This window comes from Acartia tonsa, chromosome 14, assembly GCF_053477335.1.
Source record: "Acartia tonsa isolate MP-2025a chromosome 14, ASM5347733v1, whole genome shotgun sequence".
Classification (NCBI taxonomy): Eukaryota; Metazoa; Arthropoda; class Copepoda; order Calanoida; family Acartiidae; genus Acartia; species Acartia tonsa.
The window spans coordinates 20057381-20066362 of record NC_137273.1 but is presented as its reverse complement, the minus strand read 5'-3'; the positions used below and the strand labels follow the sequence as shown (position 1 = coordinate 20066362).

The following is an 8982-nucleotide window of genomic DNA, read 5'->3' as shown; positions in this document are numbered from 1 at the left end:
ACGACTCTTACTGAACTAACCAATAAAAGTACCAGCCGACCATTTGAAAAAAAATTCAAAACAAGTTTATTTTTTATTTTAAACAAAATAGTTTTCTTCTAATAATGGGTGGGATAAACCAGAAATTCTACTGTGATACTTCTGTAACTATCCATTCTAATAAACTTCTTGTCAAATATGAAAACAAACCCCAATTATGGTGCCAGTACTAAGGTCATATATCTTATGATAAATTACAGACTATTCACAGGAAAATAAGACAGGATAACCTAATGTTAAATACTTATCTTTCAGTGTTTAATAATTTCTTATTATACAAATAAAATAAATATTGCTATATCTAAATTTTGGGAATTTTCCAGATATATCTGGTTTTGAAGATATTGAGTTAAAACTCTTAAATTGAATTAATTGCCCATTGTCCTCTTCCTTCCTCCCTTTCTATCCCTGTAAATGACTGTAAAGGGTGAATTGTTATATATATTGTATTTTATAAGCGACTTTTAAAGTATCATTTTCACTTGAAGTATAAGTTCAATCTTTAAAAGTTTGTTAAATAATAATTTTTAGAGTTTTTAAACAGAAACAGACTAACAAAGATTGGAGACTTTGAGTTTTGATGTAAACAATATTTTAGTTAAAAGGATTTCATTGAAATAAAAAGGTTTTAGATTTTTTATCAAAACTTTTTTTCAGACATGTACAGATTTTCACTTTTTAAAGGATTGAACTCAAGGTGTAAACATATATTATAAAATCAAAGCATTTATAAATAAGCTTTTAAAAGAAATGATTCATTGTGATTTTTATTTAACATAAAATAAATTTAAATATCTATTCAGAAAATATTTTCACTTCAGCTCATATTTCATTTATATTGTTTATTACTTTTGGTTAGTTTAGGTTTTTAGGCTTACTTAGTATAAGACCAGTAGGAGTGTTGCATAGAAAGAAAACTACACCTCCTTTATTTTCAGATTAATTTAAAAATAATTGGGTTTGGGGTTCAGTGCTCGATAAGTAAGTGAAAGCACTTGTTTGTTGGTTTGTTGAAATTACATATCTATCTTATAACTCACATTGTCTGTACATCCGACGTTATTAGTGATAAAACAGATCAGAGTATTCAAGATAGACGTCTGAAATCATATATCCTACTTTATTCTGCACATACAAGGAAGATATTTCCAATAGTAACGAAGCTTATTTTAGCTAAACAACTAACATACATACATTAAAAGGGATTAAGAGAGAAAAAACCGTCAGATGGAGGGAGCGCGCGCGAGAGATCGAGAGAAAGAGAGAGAGAGAGAGAGAGAGAGAGAGAGAGAGAGAGAGAGAGAGCAGGGAAAAGGGAATGTGATTCAGACAAACAATTCTATGTAAAATCTCCCCCACAACCCCCTTTCCATATTTATCCCCCTTCTTACCCACTTCTCTTAAATAATATGAAAAAAAAATTTTACGCCAACTCTACGCCAGCAAAATATTTAATTTTCGGTAATTTCAATGAAATAAATTGGCTGAAAAGAGAGAAAGAGTTAAAGAACGGAGTAGCTACTTATCAAAAAAGAGATGATTATAATAATATAATATATAATAAAGATATGCAATGAAAATGTTATTCTTATTGGGATTTCTGTTCATTATAAAGGTATTCAGTTTTATTAAAATAAAGGATTACAATAAGCGATATGCATAAACAAATTAACTGGTTTAGAATCAGTTTTAGGCCATGTATCGTTGCGCATAACAGACCATTTCCACGTAAAATAAAAAATCTTCATCTTTGCTCCTTGGGGTCAACAAAACTTCTATTGAATCTCTTCATTTTTCAATCCATGAAAAACTGTCTATACTACAATGGTAAAATAGTTATTTATCGCATAGTGTTACAGACAATTTTCCACCACGAATATGAAAATAAAAATCTTAAATTAATGCCAGTTTTATGTGTTTATACTAAGATTAACATATTTACAGGTAGTTGATGGATGTCACTTTTCAACAATAAGGTTAATAATCATATTTCTCGTATTCATTCGAATCCGGTGGATAGGACCCGGTTCTCATCCATACGAAAAAAAACTATGTCTAGCATCGTATTATATCCAATTTTCTACGAATATAGAAATGTACAATCATATGATTAAAACTAGTTTTTTTAGCCGGTGCCTTCGGCACCTCGGGGCTAAAATACTAGTTTTAATCTTATAACTGTACATTCTATATCTACGGAAAGCCGTTTATAATACGATACGAGAAATAACTATTATAATTCAGTGCAATCACTCAAAGTGCAGTTTGAGCACTGAAAATCCCCCCCCCCCCCTCCCTACCCTCTCTTAATTTTGAAATAAAATGAAAATAAGTCCGAGCTGAGTATGTTGTTCTATGTCTAGATAATCCTTGCGGTGATATCTGACCAAGCGGGGCCTATACCTGCGCTGCCCAAACCCTTCGGGGCTACCTAATATAACCTTACCCGACCTGACCTACAGTAATCACACACAAACAAAATACTTCCCCCCCCCCACCCCTGCCATTATTTTCAATTTATTTCAAAATAAGGAGGGAGACATCAGTGCTCACTACTAGTGTGGTAACCGCCTCGTTTAAATGGCCATTACCCAAGTTCAAATGACTACGGCAGTGCGAACAGACGTGGACACGTATAATTATAGAGAAGCTGGGCTTCTCTAGCTATCACTAAATAACAAACAAAGTCTATTAAGATGTTACTTTATTCAGGGTCTAAAGGTTACTACTTTATAATACAACAAATAATAAATACACAGATTGGAATAAATAATACTAGAGCAAAATCAATATAACTATATATACATTAATCAAAATGGGCAACAATGATTCCCCATCCCTGGAAAGGGGTGGGGGAACCAAACAATGCAGCTTAGCCATAATACGGCTGTCAAATCTATCATTAATTTTAAAGCATGGGGAGGGGTCAGGCTGACCCCTTCCCCGGTACTCGGGGGAGGGCCCTCGGCCTGGAGGGGGACATCCACGTCCCTGGCCGATACTCTGGGCAACGCTGCCGTGGCCGGGTCGGCTGCCACAAACAATGCTGGGTGGTTGGTGGCATGGGCTTCAAAGTCGCAGTTCACTATAGAGGTGGGGGTAGTCATGTTAATAAAGAATTGCGCCTGATGGTCCACCAAGAATGCATCCCTCCCCTGCCCTAGGAACTCAGGTGCTTGTGGCACAGACAAGTCCTGATACCCCAAAATCTCAATCTCCCCAGCCTCTGGTGCGGGGGGCACAGGCAAGGCTGGGGGGTTACAACATATTGGGTACAATGTATTTGTTAATTTTAACTTATCCTGGCTTGGTTGAGGGGGCTGGACAGCTGGACACAGTTGAGGGTGAGGAACAGCTGGACTCTCCCTGCTGGCTGGGGGCTCGGGTTGACTGGGGGTGACGGTTGTCACCCCTTCCTCCGGGGCTGCGGGCTCGTTCCAGGCAGGGATAAGGGATGGGAAACGTAAGAAAATATTATTCCAGGCCTATTTTCCAACTAGGCCTAAAAAACTAGTTTCGGGATGACGCAGTAGTTAGATTTGAAAACTATGAACAATGATGAAATAGCTATTATATGAATGCAAAGAAAAAAAGTATAGAATAGAATTCAGGTAGTTGATTTCACCTATCATAAAATATAATAAAAACTTTTCAAAGAACCAATATGTTAGTGGCTTTAAGTAGAATCCCGTTATTACTTCGCCAAACCCCCCCCCCCCCAATTTAAAAAAAAGTTTTTTTTTGAGATGGTTAAATCTGATTTATTTTCAAACATTTTAAGGGGAGATCTACTTCACCCCAAAATTTGTATATAGAAATAAACACCGCTTTAGCTCCCCAGCTTTAATAAATAAATTAAGTAGAATTGAATAAGTACATGGGTAACATTCTATCAACTAATTGTTCCATAGCAAACATATAAATTAAGAATTTAAAAAAAAAATTTATTTTACGTTAAATATTAACAGAAAAGTTCAATTAAGTGTGCAATAATTTTTACCAAAATTAATGAAATTTTTTTTTTTAACAAAACACAGTACACTTTTATTTACATATTGAACTAGTTTTGTATTTGTGATCATTTAGATGGGTTATCAATTCCACATGAAATGTAACTTTTAAATTGTCTAAAGACATGAGTTTTTCACATTGTTCTAAAGTATAAAATGTTGAATCCTACTCAGTCTTCAAAAAACGATCTCTCAATTTATGTTTTGCTATATGGACATTTATTAATGTGTAAATTTAATAATAAGTTGATGTGATTGAAGGTCATATATATTGTTGTCATTCTAATAGCAGAAAGTTTCCATTGTTGTCTTTCTAATAGCAGAAATTTATGTTTGGTTGAATTAATTTAGCCAATAATGAACTGGGGGACGCGTTTGTTATTAATTAATTGGTTAATGCTAAAAGCAAGTTTCAGGCTATTGGATATTGGCCTACAGCCAATGAGGAACTGGGGGAAATGAGTTGATTTTATAGGCAAAAAAGAAAAGTTGCCCCATCACTTTTAAAAGGAGGCTGAGACCTAATTTTCGGTCAGGTTTCCCATCCCTTATCCCTGGTTCCAGGATCCAGGTCTCTTGGTGGCGGCGATGGTTGTCGCCCCAGGCACCAGCGTGGGGGTGCTGGATAGCACCCCCCAGTCTTCACAGGTGGCGGCGACGGATGTCGCCCAAGACATCAGCTTGGGGGTGCGGAGTAGCACCTCTCGTCCTTCCCAGGTGGCGGCGACGGTTGTCGTCCCATACATCGACTCGGACTTGCTGGCTAGCGCCTCTTGCCTCTCCCGCTCGGCGGCCGCGAGGGCCTCCCCGTACATCGTCCAGGTGGCGCTGGGTAGCGCCTCTCGTCTCTCGCTGGGGGTGACAGGGGTTACCTCCTCCTTCGGGGGACTCGGCCTGGCAGGTACCATCATGTTGAGGCCAAAGGGCAGCGGCCGCAGGACTTCTGGCTCCGCGATGTTGGTTGGCTGCACATACTCCGGTCCCATGTGGTTGAGGCTGAAGCCCAGGCCAACCCGGTTGGGTTCAGCCGCTCCTCCCAGCACATTGATCCTGCGGCATTCCTTCTGAGTGGCCCAAAGCGTTGGGGGCGGCGGCTTGCTGGAGTGTTGCTGGCGGCGCGCTTCCTTCCATGTTGGCTACCTGGGAGCTGGGCTTTCCCGAGTTAGCGCCCTTGTCGGCTACGCGTCTCCTCCCGGCTACCTGGTCCCAGTCAGCCTTGCACTCGGCTGCTGTATGGCCTGCGTAGTGGCAACGTTCACATCTGGCAGGCCGGTCACGGCGGGACTGGGTGCGTCGCTCTTCCAGGCTGACCTCCATGGGAGTAGGACAGTCTCTGACTCGGTGGCCTTTCCCATGGCATCGGTAGCAGCGGCCTGGGATCTTGGAGGCGTCGTCTGGTGCGACCTTCCCCATCTGGTGGAGACCCGGAGCCAAGGCGCCAATCTCCATTGGCTCCGAATCATCATACTGGGGCAACTGGACGCTGGCCGATCCCGTGAGCCCGTCGGTGGCGTCCACCAGGCACACACCCTCCTTCAGCTGCTTGGTGATCATGGTCACGGTGAACATGGCACGCCTCGTGTACTCAGGGACCAAGGCGATCTCATGTCCCATCATCACACGCTTCACGTTGGCGTTGCGGATGCCACGGTTAAGCTCATCGATGAGCAACTCCAGGTCTTCGTGGCTGTAGGCCTCCCTGTACAGGGCGCACTTTGTGGAGATATAGGCCTGGATGGGCTCCGTCGAGTGTTGCCTATAGTCCCTGAAGGCTTGCTTCAGGGTCTGGGACTCATAGGCTGGCCGGAACAACATTTCACACTTGGCCTTGACTTGGTCGTAGGTCAAGGCTTGGCCTGCCTCCCCAAACAGGTGGGAGGCCATCTCCGCCGCCTGCCCCGCCAGGGATAGTAAGAGGGCGTTGCGGCGGTTCAGCGTGTCATGGGCGGGTACGCGGTAAGCCGCCCATGACATTTCCAGCCTCCGGATGTGGGAGTTCCAGGACTGCTTTGGCGGTCCTCGGTACTCCGGCAGGTTACTCAGCATCAGCTTGCGGTACTCGGCTGGAGCCGGCTGGGGATCGTCCTGGAGCCATCATTGAAGCTGATCGCCTCCTTGTGCTTGTTGTTGCTCCATAGGGTCAAAGGTTCAGCATCGTGTCACTAATTCTAAGCCAAAACTATAGGCTGCTTACACTTGTGGTCACTATTCTAGCAACCGCTACCGTTTATCACTTGTTTGGTAGTTGGAAATACAAATATATAAATAGGTATACACTAGGGTACTTTTTCACTAGCTTCTCAGCTTTAGGGTAGGCTGGTAGGTCTAGAGAGTTGTTGAGGGTCTGAACTGCTGTCAGGAACTGATTTAGTTTTCCTTATCACACTGTAGATAAGGGGAGGAGCTTTGCAATTTTTTTCTAAAAATATATCTTTTGTATGCTATAGAGTAGCTCCCCTCCTGTGTGTGTGTGTGTGTGTGTGTGCGTGAAATCCCTTTTCTCACAACGCGCCTATGCGCCGTCAGAGTGCGCACACAGGTGAAACGCACATCTATCCCTCAATCTGCTCTCTCATTGGTCTGCTTTATCTCCTTTGTCCGCTTTATCTCCTTTGTCCGTCAGATTTCGTTGCGTTCCGAGCTTCTCTGCGCAACCCGTGAAATGCGCTCCGTTCTCCCGGTCTCTGTCTCTGCACGGTAGAAGGACTTATCCGAGTGCGGGGAGAAGGGGGAATGCATGAGGGGACGGGGTAAGGACGGCCTTCCCAAGGTGGGGAGGGGGGTGCCGCTGGCTTGAGGTGACTGGGTTATAAGGTAGGTGGGCTTCTCCCTTAATCCTTGGCTTATCAGATGTCACCTTAGATTGTATTTACTTCAATTTATGGGTGGACCCTCCCCTTCTGTTGGGATAGGGGGTGTATTTGCCGTGCTGCAGGTTTGGGGGTCCGAGTTTTTAACAATGCATTGTTAGCTTGCACCTGGGTTCTATTTTTGGCTTATCAAAATTCCCGGCAATTGTTTACCAAACCCTGCCCATAAATCTGTTGTTTAGCCTTCACACCAGGGAGGCAATCCATAAAATCTGATACAATATCTGTTTTTCTCAATGGGTGGCTGCGCTGTAGCCTCTCAGGATACTTGGGGTTAACGTAGTTTTTCTCCTATTTGGTACACTACACTCGTATTTTCGCTCACAGCTCGCGGCTATTTTGCTTGCTTCAGCCAGTTGGCGGCAGGGAATGTCCCGTCCTGCAGCGCCGTGGGTCCGAATCCAGGTGGTGGCGGCAGGGAATGTCCCGTCCTGCAGCGCCGTGGGTTCGAATCCCGCTATCTTTCGCAGTAAGTAATGGGCCTGTTTCAGCCGTCTGCAATTACTTGGCCTGTTTCAGCCCGTCCGCAGGCCTGTTTCAGCCCTTGAGCGCACAATCCTCCGTTAGATTTCGTCGCTCTCCACGGTTCTCCGTCGAATTTCGCCGCTCTCCGCGGTCTTTCGTCAGATTTTGCTGCTCTCCGCAGCTCTGGTTCCGCCACTCTCCGTGGTCTTTCGCTAGGTTTCGCTTCCACAACTGCCGGATACAGAGTTAGACCTTGCTATCCAGGGTGGGTAATTCAGGTTGCTTGTGTCAGTTTGTCAGTTTCACTGCTGGGAGTACCTTAGCCTCAGCTGCGCGTCTGCTCTACACTTGTGTTTTGCCGTAATCTCACACAGCTGTCACCAAATTGTGGTAACTACCTCGGTTAAATGGCCGTTACCCAAGTTCAAATGACTACGGCAGTGCGAACAGACGTGGACACGTATAATTATAGAGAAGCTGGGCTTCTCTAGCTATCACTAAATAACAAACAAAGTCTATTCAGATGTTACTTTATTCAGGGTCTAAAGGTTACTACTTTATAATACAACAAATAATAAATACACAGATTGGAATAAATAATACTAGAGCAAAATCAATATAACTATATATACATTAATCAAAATGGGCAACAATGATCCCCCATCCCTGGAAAGGGGTGGGGGAACCAAACAATGCAGCTTAGCCATAATACGGCTGTCAAATCTATCATTAATTTTAAAGCATGGGGAGGGGTCAGGCTGACCCCTTCCCCGGTACTCGGGGGAGGGCCCTCCAACCAAGGTCAGGGTTGCCACATAACATGGCTCAGGGTCGCCGAATACCACACTAGTATTAGGTTGAAAACGCCAATAATTCATTGGCGTTTTATCCTAAGAGAAATTTGTTAATTTTTCAACTTTCAACTATTTGATATACTTTACTTAGCTGCTGTTTGAGTTAAACGCCCAGCTGTTAGTGACTAAATAATTGCTTTAGTAATTGTGTAAACTTGAATTCTCGTTTAAATTTAGGATTTACAATGGGACATTTATAATTCCAGACTCAAGTGCTAAACTGTAAGTTTTTATATAATTAGTGAAGCTACTCTAAAAGTGTTATGTAATTTTGTTCTTTTGTCTTCCTATATTTACTTTATTCCTCCTAATTTCTTTCTCTTTCTTTCTTTTTTTTCAATTTATTTTCCTCTCTTTCTCTCTTCCACTCATCTTTTATTAAACCTCGTTGAAAGCAAGACTATATGGCTATCCAAAATTAACCAATAGAAAGCTGCACAAAAGTACTTTCAATCTAAAAGAAGTTATAAAAGTATACAAATCTAATAAATATTTTTTTATTTAAAAAAACATTAAATATTTTTTCTATTTTAGACGATTGTGGCGTAAGTTTTTAAATATTCTTGGTTATTATTTTGAATTTTGCAGGTTATATTTGAGTGGGAAGGGGGGGAATTTTTTCAAGAGCGAATTCTCTATGGAAAGTGGTGGTACACAACACACCTTAAAAATGTTTTAAACTTTCCCTGGACCCATGAGAAGATACATTGCAAAGGAGAATCATATCAGTTCAGCAGTTGGTAC

General features: G+C 42.2%; 1 long non-coding RNA gene across 1 annotated transcript; it reads left to right on the top strand.

Moving 5' to 3' along the window:
- Window positions 1-975: 975 nt before the first annotated feature.
- Window positions 976-8512, top strand: LOC145305622 (uncharacterized). The gene is made up of 4 exons (XR_013874641.1): window positions 976-1044; window positions 1606-1654; window positions 1984-2015; window positions 8416-8512. It is a non-coding gene; the product is annotated as an uncharacterized LOC145305622 (long non-coding RNA).
- Window positions 8513-8982: the final 470 nt, after the last annotated feature.